This window comes from Xiphophorus hellerii, chromosome 23 (genome assembly GCF_003331165.1).
Source record: "Xiphophorus hellerii strain 12219 chromosome 23, Xiphophorus_hellerii-4.1, whole genome shotgun sequence".
NCBI classification, from domain to species: domain Eukaryota; kingdom Metazoa; phylum Chordata; class Actinopteri; order Cyprinodontiformes; family Poeciliidae; genus Xiphophorus; species Xiphophorus hellerii.
This window is the reverse complement of record NC_045694.1, coordinates 30,397,266-30,414,596: the sequence shown is the minus strand read 5'-3', so window position 1 is coordinate 30,414,596 and position 17,331 is coordinate 30,397,266. Positions and strand designations below refer to the sequence as shown.

General features: G+C 39.7%; 1 long non-coding RNA gene across 1 annotated transcript; it reads right to left on the bottom strand.

Annotated features, from left to right (window-relative positions):
* Window positions 1–265: 265 nt before the first annotated feature.
* On the bottom strand, window positions 266–2,151 carry LOC116714184 (uncharacterized). The gene is made up of 3 exons (XR_004338021.1): window positions 2,023–2,151; window positions 1,440–1,592; window positions 266–1,136 (listed from the first exon to the last, which is right to left on the bottom strand). It is a non-coding gene; the product is annotated as an uncharacterized LOC116714184 (long non-coding RNA).
* Window positions 2,152–17,331: the final 15,180 nt, after the last annotated feature.

Below are 17,331 nucleotides of genomic sequence, written 5' to 3'. Positions count from 1 at the left end.
GGGGAGGATGGTTGTTTTGACTCCATCACCACACCCAGATTTTGGGCCTGATCACTAATTTCTAGCTGTAATAACTGAGGATGTAATAACTAACTTTAGGATTTAGTTTTGACTCCATCCTTGTTCTGTGTGACTGACAATTTAAGAGCTTTTTTGCCTCCACCTGGTGACACGTGGAGTGATCCAATCAATGACTATTCAGGATAGAGTATAGCAGAAATATACACTCACAAAGAGGATACATTGTTAAAGATGACTTTATTCATGGACTATAAAATAACACTTCAGGACCAAAGTAACACAACAAAAACAAAAAGTAAAGAAACGAGGAGACTGTTCAATATGACCAAACTAGAAGGGGATCCTTACATATTATCTCAATAAGACATCAGTATGATGTTAACATTCAGTTACATGTTTAAATCACATAGGTTCAACACTTTTCTTAACATATATAAATACACAAAACTAAAGTATAAAAACTCAATATGCGTCTGCACTATATTGATAAATTAATGATAAATAAAATAAATACACAAACCTTTTAAAATCACATAGCACATACCATGATCAACTTCATAATGTTAGATTTTACGAAAGTACTGTTTTATACTTGCATAGTGTTTGATAAACTGTACTTTTTGGAATCAACAGCTCCTGGTTAATTGTAAGAAAGTACTGATAACATTCAGAATGCAGTCACAAACTAATACAGAGACATTCCTTCATCACTTCTTTAGGCAGATTACGTCTTTCTTTGTTTTAGTCCGAATCGTTTGACCAAATAAGGTAGAAACTGGATTGATTGTAAAAAAAATAATAATAATAACAACATGTTTGACAATGAAAGATTGATTTTTGCACAGAAAGAATAATTTTAGGAAGGTAGCCAGGAGGTACAAAACATTGGAAAGTGTCTTCCCCAACATTCTGAGAAATATATCGATGCCCACTTTTCAAGACATTAGCAGTGATCCCCAAAACTCTGAATCTGATGGATTACTGGATTCTGGTCTGCCTTAAAGGTCGCATTTCTCATGGTACTTCTGCAGCAGGGTGGTCAGTTTTTCAACGAAACCTTCTAGTGAGGCGATGGGAGCAGATCTCAGATTCGTGTCTTTACAGTACAGGTCCACCTACAGGGAGAAACAGCAGTCAGACCCAATGCTGCCATTTTTCTAAACAAATCATGTTTCCTAAAGCTATAAAGCCTGTTCTGTTTTCCTCTTGCATGATTCCTTCCCACTTATAAGATTTTAGCCACTGCTTCCCTATCTGTTTGCTACATTATGTGGAAATCCAGTGGTTTCCTGGCAAGTATGTCATTTTTAATTTTGAGCCTTTCCAGATGTGTCGACAGAACAACCACCGAATGAAAACGTCAGTGTAAAATGCTACTCGTCCCGATTGGAGACAGCGAGTGTGTCATAGTTACTTACCAGAAGTGGGCATTTATTAGTGATATTCAGCCGGCCTTCCAAGTGCTTGAGGTGTTCGACAACGTCATCGTCCTTCTGTAAGTTGCATTTGGTTAAATTCAGGCTGAGCAGGTTTCCGACTCCATGGCTGAAATGACTAGGAAAGGCACATGTCTGCGCAGAGGAAGAAACACGGCGTTATAAAATAAACTCACACACAGTTATCTGACAGCTGCCAAGTTGTTTGACCACAAAATGCCACTGATCCCAGACTACTGCAAAGCTCTTTCATGAAGTCACTTAATATTTGGGTAGTTCCAAGGAAATTAAGCTTTCCATCTGGGTGGAGATTTAACAAAAGGTCCATTTAAAGTGTAAGTTTTTTTTTTTTTTTACTTAATCTGCACCTTTATCTGTTTCAGGTACAACAGCATCTAATAAGTGAAAGCAGTAAATCTGTGGTAAACGCTTCTAGAGGAAAATCCACTACATGTATAAATGCTCGTGTTTTAATCAGCCATAGTTTCATTAATAGCTTTGTATAACTCTGAAGAATTTTGAATTAATATGAGTAAAAGGTTAAAAAATGAAATGGAACCCTTACCTCCTCTGCTGTAGAGAGGCGGCTTAGTGATGAATTCTGCAGGAAAAAGCAAGCAGACGTGTTAATCGTTACTGCATGAAACCATCAAATCGCTCCCAGAGAGTGCAAATGCTAACTGTGCAACCATAACACAGGTCTTCATCTAACCGCCTCAGCTGGTTCACGTGTGACAGCAGCAGAGGAAAGAGGAAGTGGTGAAGGCATGGGGATGATGCTGAGCCTCTCTGGTGGCCCTGCACATCAGCCTCAGCTGCATGATGCAGACTGCTAATCTGGCACTTTTTAATTCTTCATTATAAAAGGAGAATCTTTTAGCAGGAATAGTTCTCCTAATTCTCCGTGCTGCTGCTGTGCTTTCTGCACACATTGGATCATTTTAAAGTCACACTGCACTAAAATAGTTGTGTGACTGTTTAAAGTCCCTGTTGACCTACAATCAGGAGTTAACAAGATAAACACTATATAGAAAACTTATTTCAATATAGAAAGGTTATTTTTTAATATTTCAAGGTTTTTTTTAATTGAAAGCATGGAGTCTTTTCAAAGTCAGCTTAAAGGCAATGGAGAGTGCAGAGAGTAGGATTCTTAGATCAGGTTAGCTCCAAAGAGAAACTAGCAAGCATAGTGAAGAACTGTTCTCTCCAGGGCAACCATCATAAACTTTAACTTTGCATTTAAAAAAATCAAACATCAGATATGTTCAGGAGTAGAAAAATTAAAAAATTATCGGTTGTGCTTACCAAGTTGTAGCTCCCAGAGCATTTCTGTCAAGACAGAAAAACAGGATTAGACACATCAGACCAGAAGCGTTACAACCAAAGAGCTGAAGACAGTGAAGGAGCCGTAATGACAGTTAAATGACTGCATGCAAAGTTATCTCTGCATCGCTGAACCCACACACACACACACACTCATCTGCTCTCAGTGGCTGACATGACGACCAGAATGCTACATCTTGTCAGTCAGTCAGATTGTGAAGTGCATCTCTTAACCCAAAGCAGAACTTTGCACCCAGTTCCTGCTGTCTTTATGATGCAGAGCACAGATATCTGAAGTACGGCGTTCCCAGTGTCTTCCTTACCTCTTTCAGTGATCTCAGTCTATCTAAATTGATCTCAAACTCCATGACACCAACGTCCTCACAAGCTGTCGCACTGCAAGGATTGGAAGGAGGAGCAGCGGACGTCTGATGAAAAGAGATGAAGAAAGGCAGCAGCAGCAGCAGGACGCTCAGCGTCCACGTGGAGGTAGATGATCCGGCCATGGCTTGCAGACAGACTCAGCTTCCGCTCAACGTCCAGATGATAAACTTAAAACTAAGCCTTAGCCTGTCGTATTTCTGTTATCGACTTGGATTTTGTCACTATAAAGATCCAGCTAATGCAAGGTTCTGGTGTTCTGATGCTCTTGTTGCATGGAGGTTCTGCTGCTGCTTTGTCGATGGATAGGTGACAGGTTGAGGGCCTTAAATACAAACAGGTTAGGTCATTTCCTAACCTGTGGGGAATCCCGACCCATGTTGTCCTTGGTTTGATCATTTTCATTCAGAATGCTCCCACGCAGGATGTCCTTAGTCAACAGGACCCTGACACTACGGCAAGAGAGCTGCACTGTCAGCCACATATCAGTCAAATCTGACTGATTATGACTGTTGCGGCATTTCCTCACCTCTCTGAAAACATGGCGGCCTGTGCACAAAGGAAAGTCAGAAGCAGACATTTTTTCCTGCTGCTTTGCGGCCATGAGTGGGCAGAGTGCCCAGCCAGGTAAGGCTCCGTCATCCACGCTGACGTAGAGGGCAACCCAAGGCAACAGATACTCAACAGGACAGATTTATCAGCTCAGGTTGAACTTTGGCACTAGATTTTGGCACCTAAACGATTTGATCTTTAGGAATGCAGACAGCTCCTTCACAGTATCATTTCCAGAAAAAATTATATTGTATCTAAGCTGGTATTAAATATGTTTTTAAACATGTGTTTCAGTGTCACTGAGTTCAATAATGCCGCGTTTCTATTATGTTGCTTTTCTGTAACTCTGTGTGCTTTTATTGCTCTTGCTTTCTACTGCACAATGTGAATTTGGTGGGAAATAATATTTAATCAATTCTTCTGGTAAAAACATACCAGAAGAAATAAAAAGGAAGTAATGTTGAAGCTTTTTTTGCTCTTCTCTGTGGCGCTCTTTGTGACTGTTACTGTTGCTACAACTGTTACAGCACACACTGGATCAGGCTTAGGACTGAATTATAACTGAGTTCAGTCCCAAGCCGGATCCACAGAACTGTCTGATCCATTTTCATATGAGGTCAGGTTGGATTAGAAACCATTTTTCTTGTCCTTGAAAATACTCTGAATGCTGCACTATGATGCTGGTTGAGTCCTTCAGCCATATATGTTGTAAGATATTCACCAACAACCAAATTATTTCCTTCATTTAAAGTTTTACTGTGTATCTGAAGATGGGTCCTGGCAAAGAGGACTGCTTCAAGGTTCCATGTACATCAGTGATGGTCGAACATAATGATGCCTGATCTGGAAGCTGTTTGTGTGCTGCTGCCTCCACCACAATGAAGAAGAACTCTTACTGGTTTTGTTGCTTCCTGACTGGTCTGCACATTTGGCTTGTCAAATAAATATGTTTACTTCCCTAAGAATTCATTTATACATCTCATATTATAGATAACCCTCAATATACTCCATTCCTATTTGGAAACGAACTTATTTTGTAATGAGGTTACTTAATTTGAACATTCAATTCAATTCAAAAACACTTCATTAATCTCAGATGCTAAATAAATGTAATGGTAACTCATACTATAAAATCTTCTTCATAGAGTTTTTTTATTTTTTCTCCAAAGAGTTTTTGCGGCGCTAGTGGCTCGTATTTTTTCTACAGTAGGCAGACAGGAAGGAGGGTGAGGAGGGAAGACATGCGGTAAAGGTCGTCGGGACCGGGAGTTGAACCCGCAACGTCCGCGTTGAGGACTAAGGCCTCCAAACGTGGGGCGTGCTAACCCCCTGCGCCACCACACCACGCCCCATTCTTCATAGAGTTGATAATAATACTTGATTTTATAAAGAATCATTCTGTGCCCCATCATCTCCAGATGTCCCAGAGTCGACCCAAGAACAGAACCAGTCTTCTTTGTCGGGTTGTTAAATACTTGGCATTGATACTATGACCCCAAATCTTTGCTTAATTTATAAATGTTTTACTTTATTCTTAAAAAATACCACACTTTGGCAGGGGCGGTGGCGCTGGGGCAGAGCGTCCGACCCATGAACCAGAGGCCTCAATCCTGGATGCAGCCATCATGGGCCCCGGCCCCGGCCCCGGTCTCAACCCCGGCCCCGGCCCCGGCCCTGGTCAGTTGACCTTTGCCACATGTTTTCTGCCCTCTCTCATAACCCGCCTTCCTGTCAATCTGCTGTGAAATAAAGGCCACGAGAGCCAAGAAAAAATCCTTCTGAAAAAATGTCATACTTTGCACATAACTTTAGATTTTTGTCTGTCATTATGTAATTTTCCCCAAATGAAATCTGATGTTCTGATCAAAGTAGTGGTTTTGCCAAATATTGTTTTACTCAAGTTCTTTTTGTTTGTTTTCTGTTTTGGATTACAACTTTTTCTTGTGCTTGAGTAAAATAAATTGAGAGTGGGAGCACGCTTTTACTAAAGTGACATTTTTGGCTTCTCTACCCATCTGTGCATTTTTCAATGGGCCCCAGGAAAGAACCGTAACTGTAAGTTGCCTACTGATCTGTTGCTGCATTCCAGTTAGCGCCAAATTCAGAGTTCCAGTTAACAAAGTCAGAGAAGTTGGAATTTCGACATGGCGACAAGTAGACATTGTTCTTAGTATATCTGATAAACATCATTTAAAACTTCACTTTCCACCAGAAAACACAACTCTCAGTTCGGCTTAGAGCTGGAGGCGCTACATTACATATAATACTTATTATAGTACTTTACTAGTGTGTGTTGTAAAAGAAACATGTTTTCACCATGACTTACTAATGTGTTGATATGAATAGCGGCCATATTGAAAGGCAAAATCACTGATACTACCATCACTTACAATGTATAAGTCTGACTGTGGAATTGCTCCCACTTTCTGAGTGGGAAGCTTGACTTTGGGGGGAGTTCCAGTTGATTTTTCCAACTGGGAACTACAAAGAGAACTCACCATATACACCAGGAGTGTCAAACCCATTTTCATTTTGAGCCATATCAAGATTATGAAGATCCTCCAAGGGCCAACTGTGGCTGAATGTATTTATAAAACCTGTTTACAAACCATTAAAATATGAATACCTATTCCGGTCTCAGCACTTGATGAGTACTTCTTAAAGTTAAATAATATTGAACATCTTTTCATAATGATGTATACAAGTAAAAACGGCTTTGATTTGCTTGAATAACTTTTTATTTAAGCATATAAGGTCATATTTATGTGTCCCTTTGGAGTCTAGAGGGCCACTTAAAAAGCTGTGGTGGGCTGGATTTGGCCCCCGGGCCTTGAGTTTGACACAGGTAACAACTGAACCTCTCCTTTAAGTGAGAACTCTGCAGTCAATTAAATGAACATCCTGAGAGTGTACACAATTTGCTCTGCCAAAAAGGACACATTTAATACATTTTACATTTCAACATTACTTTATTGTCAATTAATCAAGCTTCACTGATTTGATCAGATATCACTTAATTGCTTGGTTTTAATTTTCTGTTGATTTTTCTCATGTTATTTCTTTACATTCTCCGGTTATTATCAGCTGGGGAAGTTGTAACAGTTCAGGTTCAAAAGGATGCAGAATTCCACTCACAGAAAACGTAATAAACACGTTGCCTTATTTTCCAGTGTTGCTTTTGTTGATAAACATGAAAGAAAAGTGTGAGAAAAATTCCCAGCCCTTTTCCCAACCACACAGCCTTACACCGGAGATAGAGAGAAATAATCGCCCCCAAAAAATACTTTAAAGGTCACTTTTTGTTTTTTCCAAGCAGATGACATTGTTGTCTAAAACAATTGGGTTTTCACAAATTTCCACATCAATCAGTATAAGCAAGGCCTTGCTGCAGCCGGGGAACACATTCAGACAGCAACGGCGATGCAGCAGATTACGCTGTGAAGTGGTTTTCTTGGAAAGTAAAACCACAGCACCACATCTTAGGCTGTCGCTGCTGTCAGAGGACATTTAGGTGGGAGCACGCTGCTGACAGAATGACTGACAGCGATCTCTCCATGAGTAGAAAGTCCACAAAAGCACTTTTAAAAAATGAACTGGGTGTAGTTGTTCGATATTAAATTTAGCTGACATGGCGAGCTGCTTCAGAGGTTCCCGAAGCAGAAGAGGGCTGTTTATTTACAGACCAAACTGATTGTGGTGCCAGGGTTGCCAGGTTCACATCATCAAGGAGTGAAAATGGTTTTCTGATTCCCCTCCCCTCAGCGCTGGGAAGATGTATAACTTTTCCCTCCTTATGTCTTTGCAGCATCACCTAGAACAGGATGTCAGACTCATTTACATTCACAGATATATCAAAAATCTGAATGTTCTTAAAGGGCCGGTTGTGCCAGAATGTATTGATAAAACCATTAAACTGAAAAAAATATCAATTACTAGCTGTTTGTTTCACCATTCAATAAGTGTTTCTTAAAATGAAATAATGAACATCTTTTCACACTGATCAGTAACTCCAGGATTTCGTGATTGTTTTTGTGTTTTTTTGCAATCAGAATCACAGACTTTGTGGTTAGTTAGAAAGTTGGAAATGTTTGTAAGGAATGTATGACGTTAAATGTGACTTTTTATTACTCGCCTTATCAATAACAGATTACGACTTGACATCAAGTGAGACTGAGTCAGCAGTCAATCAAATTTGATGTTTTTGACCAATTATGAGAAAAAATCAGTAAAAATCTGAAAGAGATGTAGAGATTTGTTGATTTTGTGTGAATTTAGCATATTTGTGAAAAACTGGAAGGATTTATTGATGTAATTTGGAGTCCAGAGGACCGCATATGAAGCTACAGCGGGCCAGATTTGGCCCCCGGACCTTGAGTTTGACACATGTGAGCTAGATCAGGGTGTCAGACTCATTTTCATGTTGAGTTACATCAAGATGACGTATGTCCTCAAAGGGTCAGTTGTGGCACAACATATCAATAAAACTACCCACTAACAACCTGTAAAAATATTAATATATAGTTGTCCAAGCTTTTGATGAGAACATAGACTTAAATAATATTCTACATCTTTGATGTTATTTGATAGTATCCAGACAAATAAAATTGATAAAATGATGTGAGAGCACACAACTGTTACATTGAAAGCCTAACAGGCCTGGAGTTTGACCTGATTGGCCTACAGTCACACATGGTCTAGTACCCAACTGAACTTGCCTGACGTCAGTCTGTCTAAATCTCCAGATTTCTTCTGATTTTGCCAGATTTGAAGGTTTCAGATGATTCAACCACTTTCTGTATCAGTCAAAGATAACCTGGGCTGAGATGGTGTCGTTTATAAATGGGCAAAATAAGCATTCAGACCCAACCTCAACTAACGGAAATGGAAATGTTGTGTTGTTAAATCAGACATTTTGATTTGTCCAGTGAAACAAGAACCCTTTTTTAGGGCTTTAGGATTCCAACAAACCAAAGCGACAGTCATTATCCACAAACAGAGAAATGGCTGACTAACCAAAATTAGTCCTAGAGTGCATTAATAAATCCTCCAAGAGGTCATAAAGGTATCCAGAATAATATCGAGCAACAGTTTCAGCTGAAGTATTTCACTTTCATACTGAACTGTGTCGAACAAACCAAAGCCTTTGAAAAACCCATTCCCCCCCTCGCCTATGGGGGCGCTGCACCAAGAACCACCAAAGGAAATGAAATAAAAACCTCCAAAGAAGACACTGAACTCAATTTCCTTCTTCATGAATTAGGAACACTGTCTCTCCATTTCTGTAGTGAATGTGGGTCAGAAAATTAAAGCAGCTATGACAAAGACGTATCAGAAAAAAACTTCGAACCAGTTTAGCTTCTAAAACATATCCATCTATCTGAATGTGGTAAGAATATGAAACAACTGTCAGCCTACCAAGATATGACCGTCCACTTCAACCAACAAGGCGGGCAGGCAGAGCATTAATATTAACAAGCCAATTAGTCACTTCCTTCACCTGGCTTCTTCAGTCCATACTTTCATGTTGCTTCATGAAACACAATCTAAGTTTCTATAATTATCCCTGCGACATTGATGCAAACAATAAGGGCATATAAGTTACTTTATGCTGTAATCTTTGCTCCACATATGAGATTAAAGTACTATATACCTCCTTTGTATTTAAAACATGTGAATAAGTCAGTGATGCATTAGAAATTTCAGTCGTTACATTTGTAGTGTCTGGTAACGTGTTACTGTATAGGAGTGGAGAAGGTGTTTCAAAGATGGTTAGGAATCCTTTAATATTCAGTTTGTCTGTAATTTCTGATGTTGGGTTGATTGACTTAAACTCTTCCTTTGTTCAGAAAAGTCTGTGTCTAAAGAATAACTTCCTCACACCCTCACACTAACAGTTTGAAGGTGACTAACAACAACTTTGTTCAGTACAGCTGGACTCAAACATTTTTTGAGAAAGTTTCTGATAGTTTGTTATTTTATTTGTTACTACGCTGCATACTGCCAGACTTCTTCTGGTTTTGCTAGCTTATCACATTTTAACGTTTCAGATCTTCAAACTAATTTCAACATCAAATAAGTAAATCTAAGATGTTTTCAGATCATGTGTTCACGTTTTAGAGAAAAAAGACCTACCCAATCCAAGATGGCTGCGTGAAAAAAAACAGTATCTGTAATTTTGTGATAAAACAGAAAGACTGAGTTCAGCTTGAACTTGGTAGAATGAATAAATCATTTGGACAGAACCTGTCTGACAAAATGAAGTAGGCTAAAGAGCTCAAAAAGCAACCCACCTTGCTCCGATCTAAAGGAACTCAAGAACAGATAAAAACCAGAGAGCTTCAACGACCCACAACTACTGCTGACCAAAAAGAACATAAGCAATCATCTGACATCTACAAAAAAAAACATTTTAATGAAGGGAAAACTTCTGCACCCTGAGAACACAAATATTTATGCTTTTACAAAATTCTCTCCAATACTATCTGGGGTAAAACTAACACAAGAGTATGGTACCTACTATTAAACATGGTGGTGGGATGGTGTGGGGTTCCTCTGCTGCTTCAAAACCGGATTGACTGCACTGCTGCTGTCTACCAAAAAACTACAGAAGAAGAAGGGCCAGCTGTCAGTTTGTTGTCTTAAACTCAAATACAGTTGAGTTATGCAGCAGGACAATGGTCCAAAACACTTCAAAAAGAAAAAAAAACACAAAACAAGCAAAATAAGAGAAAACTTCAGAGAGGTCTACTGAAAGCCTGGACCTGAACCCAATGTGACATTCTGGCAGGACCTTAAACATTCTGCTCAGCTCTTCAATGTTGTTAAATTTTTTTTAAATTCTGTAAAAGACCATTACATTTTTGCATCAGCTCAGGCTATCTTTGTGTAGCATTGGGATTGGTTTGGTGATCTGAAATCATTTAATTGTATAACAAAAAAACCCCCAAGAGAGAGTGAGGGGCAAATAGGTTGTCACATCACTGTAGATACATGACAGGTACAAAGGTTTCTTTAGAAAAACATCCACTGAAGATATCACCGGTGAAATGGAAACTCAAACTGATGTTGGTGATGAAACTTAAGGCATCTCCTCAGGAGGGTCAGCAGTATTACTCATGGTGATACTGAAGTTTGTTCTTCTTCGCCAGAATGAAACACAATTATCTTAAGTTTTAACACTCGTTCCAAGTAAAAAAAAACACATAAGATGTTACAAATTATATAGAGAGTTGGGGAATGAGTAATAAATCTGCTCTGACATTTGTGTGAAGGATACAGTTTTGACTCCATGCCCACTGAGGACAGATATGATCAGAGAGAGTTTCATGGCAGAGACAGACATTAACTGGTTAAAGTGAGTCCAGCAGAGCAGTGGGGTTCTGAGGAAGTTAGAACGCAGCGTGGGAAAGACGAGCTGCGCCAGCTGGATGGCACGTCCCTTTTTCAAGTGACTTTGGAAGATTGGGATGTATGGATAGACTCTAAAACACAAGAGAGAAATACATCGAAGGTCTTGAAACACATTCTGGCACAATGAAAAGCTGTCACTGCAGAAATGAAAACTGAAACTCACAGAAGCTCAGCCCCAGCTGTGACTAGATAACAGAAAAAGAAATACGTCACATGGAAAAGTAAATACTGAGTTCTTTGGGAGCATTGATGGTTATGAAGTGTAATGGCTTCTGGGAGGAAAGATCTATGGCAGGGTGCCCAAAGTCTGTCCTGGAGGGCCGGCATCCTGCATGTTTTAGTCTCTCCCTGGTAGGACCAACAACCTTTTCAGCATGTCAATGTTCTTTTTAGGCCTCTAATGAACCATCATTTGATCCAGGTGAGTTAAACCAGGGAGAGACTAAAACATGCAGGATGCCGGCCCCCCAGGACCCACTTGTATGGTAACGCTCGTTAGTGCACATGGCATGCAGCAGTCTGTCACTGAAGGAGTTCAGTTACAGCTTTATGCATGTGTTGGTACACTTTGTGATGCTGACTTAGACAGAGTTCTTCTGTCTCCCATCACCTGTATCAGATCACTACTTCTACAACTTGTAGCATTAAATTTATTCAACCCTGACATAAAAAAATAATAAAATGAAATCAAAAGATTTTTATGTAATAAAACTAATCATGAACCTCCACACAGCAATTATTTGTTTAAAGAGTAGCATTATCTAAAAGTGACCTTTTTGAGCATTACATCATGTCGTCATGTTATTCCCTCATTAATAACATACCCGGAGTGTTGCTTTGATTCTTTCATACGAGTTTGAGAAATCTGTACTCTCCCATGCAACCATCGAGAGGAGTCCAAACACCTGGTGGAACTGAGCGCTGCCTTCCCCACGCAGACTGAAGGCTCTCACATACTTCATGCAAACTGCCAAAATTGTTTCTCGTTGACATTGACGAAAATTGTGTCATTTTATTCAGAGAGATTTCAGCTCATTTTTTTACGTTCTATTTGTGGAGAGTATCATGTTTATAATCAGTATTTAAAACAAGCACAATAATAGGGTCACATGAGTCACTAACCATAACCTCCATCAGGTTCAGTGGTTGGATCATCTTCACTTAACAACCCAAACACAAATAATGATGCTGCATTTTGGTCACATGTTTCAAGGTGTGAATGTGTGTAAAACCATCTGGGGAGATGAGTCAGGGCTGCAGAGGAGGTGTTAGAAAGATGAAACCTGAGGCCAACCCCTCAGTTTAAGGCCGTTTGTTCATATCATGGATTCCTTCTTTCATCCCTCTCTTGAATCACTCATCTTCACTATCTTTAAATGAGACCTAATAATTTTTTGATCTTCTGTGTTGGGACATCAGTTTGTGTAGCTGCTGTTCAGTTTCTCCAATGTAGGATAAGAACTAAAAATAATAAAAGATTTACTACCAAGAAGAATTGTTAGATAAAAAGAAATAGCCAACCAACCAAGCATGGATATCATTTCTATTTGTGAACAGAAAAGCCTGCTTGACCTCAGAAGCTCTACCTTTGACACTCAGCTCCCCATTTTCTGAGATAAGGTGATTGAAATCTGAAAGGTATAAACCAGTGAACAGGCTGAGGGTAAGAAAATAAATGATTGCTAAGCAACATACAAATTTACTCATTTCTTTGGAGGAAAATACATGCTGTTCAATCTCTACAAGTCTAATCACCAATATGGTTTTATACTGATCTGGGCCAGCAGTTTCACTAACAGCAAGAATAAACATGTTCTTTCCCTGCTGCTATTTTGACTGTCACAGAGATTGGTGTGATATCAGATGTTGAGTGTGAAAAACAAAACAGGATGGTGTAGCAAAGCTAAATTTTACATGTGATGCGTCGCACATGAGAAATATGATTGTGTAGGCAATTTCATCCTCTCATTATTTTCCGGTCCTCCGTGCTCAAAGGCCCTCCAGTGTGGCAGCAGGAAAACGGTTCTGCAGACACAAAAGGCCTGAAATTACTCCACAGTGATGTCTATTAGCTTGTATAAAATTCTTTCCCAGATCATGTCCAGAATGTCGTCCTAATATTCTGGCTTGGAGAGAATGTTTTCTGCTGGAGTTCAGTGAATTTAGAACCTTGGGAACACCACAGCATATTTCTTCAGACACCTTTGAAGACAAACTATTTTATGATTATTTTGTGCCTTTAATGATTTAACACAAACACTTAAAAATGAAATCAATGGTGCTAAATTGGATACTTATAATGTTGGTTATAATGAAAATGTTTTTGAAGTGCTTTTGTTGATAGTTTGAGGATCTGTGAAGTCTATCTGGGTCCTTATTAAGGGAAAGTGAGTATTGTCCTTCTAGATTCCACTCATCACTCAGGTATTGTGTCAGTTTGACTCAAAAACAATCAAATTTGTTATAATTTGTTATAAGCTATAATTAGTCGTATTTCAGATCCAGTGTGATGCTTCAGTAAGACTGATGTATGTTCTGAAACTTTCAAGTCGGTCCATTATCTTCTGCCTATCTGGGGCCGGGTAGTGGAGGCAGCAACCCAAACTTCCCTCTCAGCCACTTGGATCAGCTCCTCCCGGGGAATCCCAAGGTGTTCCCAGGCCAAAATATACAGTCCCTCCAGGGGCCATATGTCCACCAACTGGGGATTCCTCTGGGTCTTCCTCTGTGGGATGCTTGGGCAACTGATTTCTGTCAGATACCACCTAACCTGCCTCCTCTCCACATGGAGTGGTGTCTGATACTTGTGGGGGCTGGCCGGTCCATGTCTGAAGAAGACCTGTACCTGACTGAGGCACACACATGCCTGTGCAGAGGGTCCTGGGCACATGCCAGTGGCCTGGGCGACTGCCCTCTTCCCCTAGACTTGTTTTGTGACTAAATGTCTCTAAAGGGCTTAAAGTGTCTTTCCGTATTGTGTCCTCCTATTTCTTTTTGCAGTCTTCTGAACCGAGCCATAACAAGTGAAAGCAGCAGCTCTACTCTGAGTCTCTTCTGGATGTCCAAGCTTATCATCCTATCTGTAAGGAATAGCCCAGACACCTTGTGGAAAAAACTAATTTGGGCCACTTGTTTCTGCAATCTTGTTCTTTCTACCACTGCCCTTAACTCGTTACCATCCAGTGTTCAGTAAACTGACACCATGACAGGCCACTCCACTGCAGACGCATCTCCAACAAACTGGTGTGTTGAGTGGGTGTGTTTTAAAGTTGCAGTATGTAACTTTAAAAAAAAAAAAATTTTGGCATGTTTGTTGAAACTGCCACTATGTTGTGACAGTATGGACGAGACAGAAAGTGGGTGAAAAAACTTGCGCTCCTCTGCCTTCTGCCAGTGCTAACTAGAAACAACCAATCAGAGCCAGGAGGCGGGTTTTAGTGTGTCAATCACCCTCTGCAAATATGGCCTGTGCAAAATATGATGGCTCGCTCTCCTCCCTTGCTCTCTGTTACAAAACAACTTCTCCCCATCTGTCATGAATGCTCCTGCTAGTTAGCATGGTCACCCAGGACGGCAGCAAAACTGTTTTTCTGTAACAGTAAGGTGTTTCTCTGCCATTCACACATTTTGCATCGAGTACATGATTTTGATTGACAGCACTAAGGCCCTCCTCCTGGCTCTGATTGGTTGTTTTTGGTGTGAATTTCTTTAGACGGTGATAGCAGCACATGGAGGAGGTGGAGGAGATCAATCTCTTCACAGATTATCTGTTTCATTTTATGCTGTTACAACATGGTGACAATTTTAACAAATATGTAAAAGCATGTTGTTTTTATAAATAAATTTGTAAATAAATATTTATATCTCGTAGAGCACTTCTGGATAGATGCAAACTACATCTCGTTGCTTGTACTTGTGACAGTGCAATGACAATAAAGTTGAATTCTATTCTATTCTATTCTAAAAGTTACATATTGGAGCTTTAAGGCGAGACAAAGGGAGAGTGAAATGACTGTGTAATCTGTTACTGTAGCTTAAATTCATTCATTTCAGTAAATTAACTCACACAGTGTGAAACGCATTATAGAATTAAACACAGACTGATGTTTTCAAGTCTTTATTTGTTAATGACAATATTTTTCTGCTTGCAACTAATTGAAAAATTATAATATTACATCAGACCAATATAAAAGTTAAATGCAGCGCAAAGAAAGCATGTTATCTGATTAGAGGTTTTTATTTTCAAAAGCTACTTTGATTCTGGCAAACAAGCCTCAACAGAATGCGTCGTCTAATTTACTCGATAATTCTGTTAATACTGAGCAGGTTTCTTATGAGCCCTAAAGATCATAAATCATTTTTAATCGGATTAAAACAATAACTCCCCCTGTTGGAATGGTTCTCACAGTGCTCATTGTATCTTCTGGATTGGATTTATCATTTAGTGTCGATCAGCGCACCGTTGAGAATTTTGTCTGCTGTTCAGACGGACCTGCTACCCCCTGAAAAGTTTTGTCCAAATCAATCTGTGTGCAAATGGAACAGAACTGAGGAAAGTTCTATTTTCATGAATATCCATAAGAGTCCAGATTACCATGGCGATATCTTTGTATTTTATTTGAACTAAAGCTTTGCTTCTGTGTCAAAGATTAAGGAAAAATAATGAAACCTGTTAGAATGGAGATTAGCACACAACAACATAGCGTAGGACACTGTCTGCATCCCATGAACAATAAGTCATCTCAGGGAACTGTTCATTTTTCATATTCTCTTGTCACATAGAGTATTCTTCGCTTGCAGTGTGGAATCATGTTGAGCTAACATTTTCTCATCGTCTGAGCTAGCCGGTATCTTGACAAATAAATCTTAAAAACAAAGGAACACAGATTGTTAGTCAACCTGAAAATTGAGAAAAGTCCTTGTTTGTTAACTCTGAAATGCTGACTAATTTAAAGGTGGAAAGGGATTTATGTGGCCCGAGCAAAATATGATGGCTGAGATAGAGGAAGAGAAAGTGAGAGAGCAGTCGCCTGTCTTATCTGGGTGCCGTGACGAGGAGTTCAGAAGACACCAGCACGTGGTTTTCCACAGGCCTGGTTATGAAAGTGAATATTTGCAGCGTTCCTCTGAACTGTGTCAATTCACTGAACTGTACTCTTCCAGAGAATTCCTGTTCTACACAGAAGAACAGAATTTGTTGTGTTCAGAGGTTTTCCTTTGCATCTTTCTTTCTTGATATTGAATCTATTAATAAACTGAATTTGGTAAGAACAGATAATTGCATAAGCACTTCAGATTTTTGGGTGTAGCTGAACCTCAGCGTATTCTACGATAGCTGACACATTTTTCCTTGCGCTTATCTGGAACGAATAATGTTGAGCTGAGTTTGAAGGATTTCTGCTTATCTTACTACAGCTCCTTCTATGAGTGTAATGGGGCAACCACAGCAATGTTGCCTCTGAACTTGCAGTAACTGGTGTAGATAATGTTTAATCAAAGGCTTCCACTTTAGCCAACGGATCCAGGCTGGGGAGTTCCGATGTGGAAGGTCATAAGGCTGAGGCTGGTCTCCAGCCACAACTATAGTAAAGGTGAAGACTGTTGTCTGAATGAACTTTACAACTCTGGTCAGAATGTTACAGCCATCAATCACAAACATGACAAAGAAGTCATGTTTGACTTATTTGAGCCATTCCTTCTCCAGAGTGAAACAACTGTTACTACTTACCTTACTTTACTTCTCGTTTTAGTGAGAAAGTTAGCAGCAGAGTTCTGGATCAGCTGCAGTTGTCTGGCTGATTTTTTAGTCAGAACCTGTGAATTAATCAGTGCAACGACAGGTAAACACATGAAGGAGTTTCTCTAATGCTGAGACATTATTCCTTTACTCCAGGAAATGTTCTTCAGGTGAAAGAAGCCCGACCTTGTAACTGTCTTAATGTGGCTCTGAAGGTTCAGGTCAGAGGTCATCACTGCTCCCAGATTTCAGCCTGATCTCTAGTTTCTATCTGTAACAACTGAAGCTGTGCGTTGACTTTAGATCGTTCCTCTTTGGATCCAAAAATAATAACTTCAGCTTTGTTTCTGTTCAGCTGGAGAAAGTTATGGCACATCCAAACATTGATTTGCACCACAGCATTGATTTGTTCTAAGCATCTGTTCAGTCATGTAGAGCTGTGTATCTCAACACAGCGTAGTTATGGTAGCT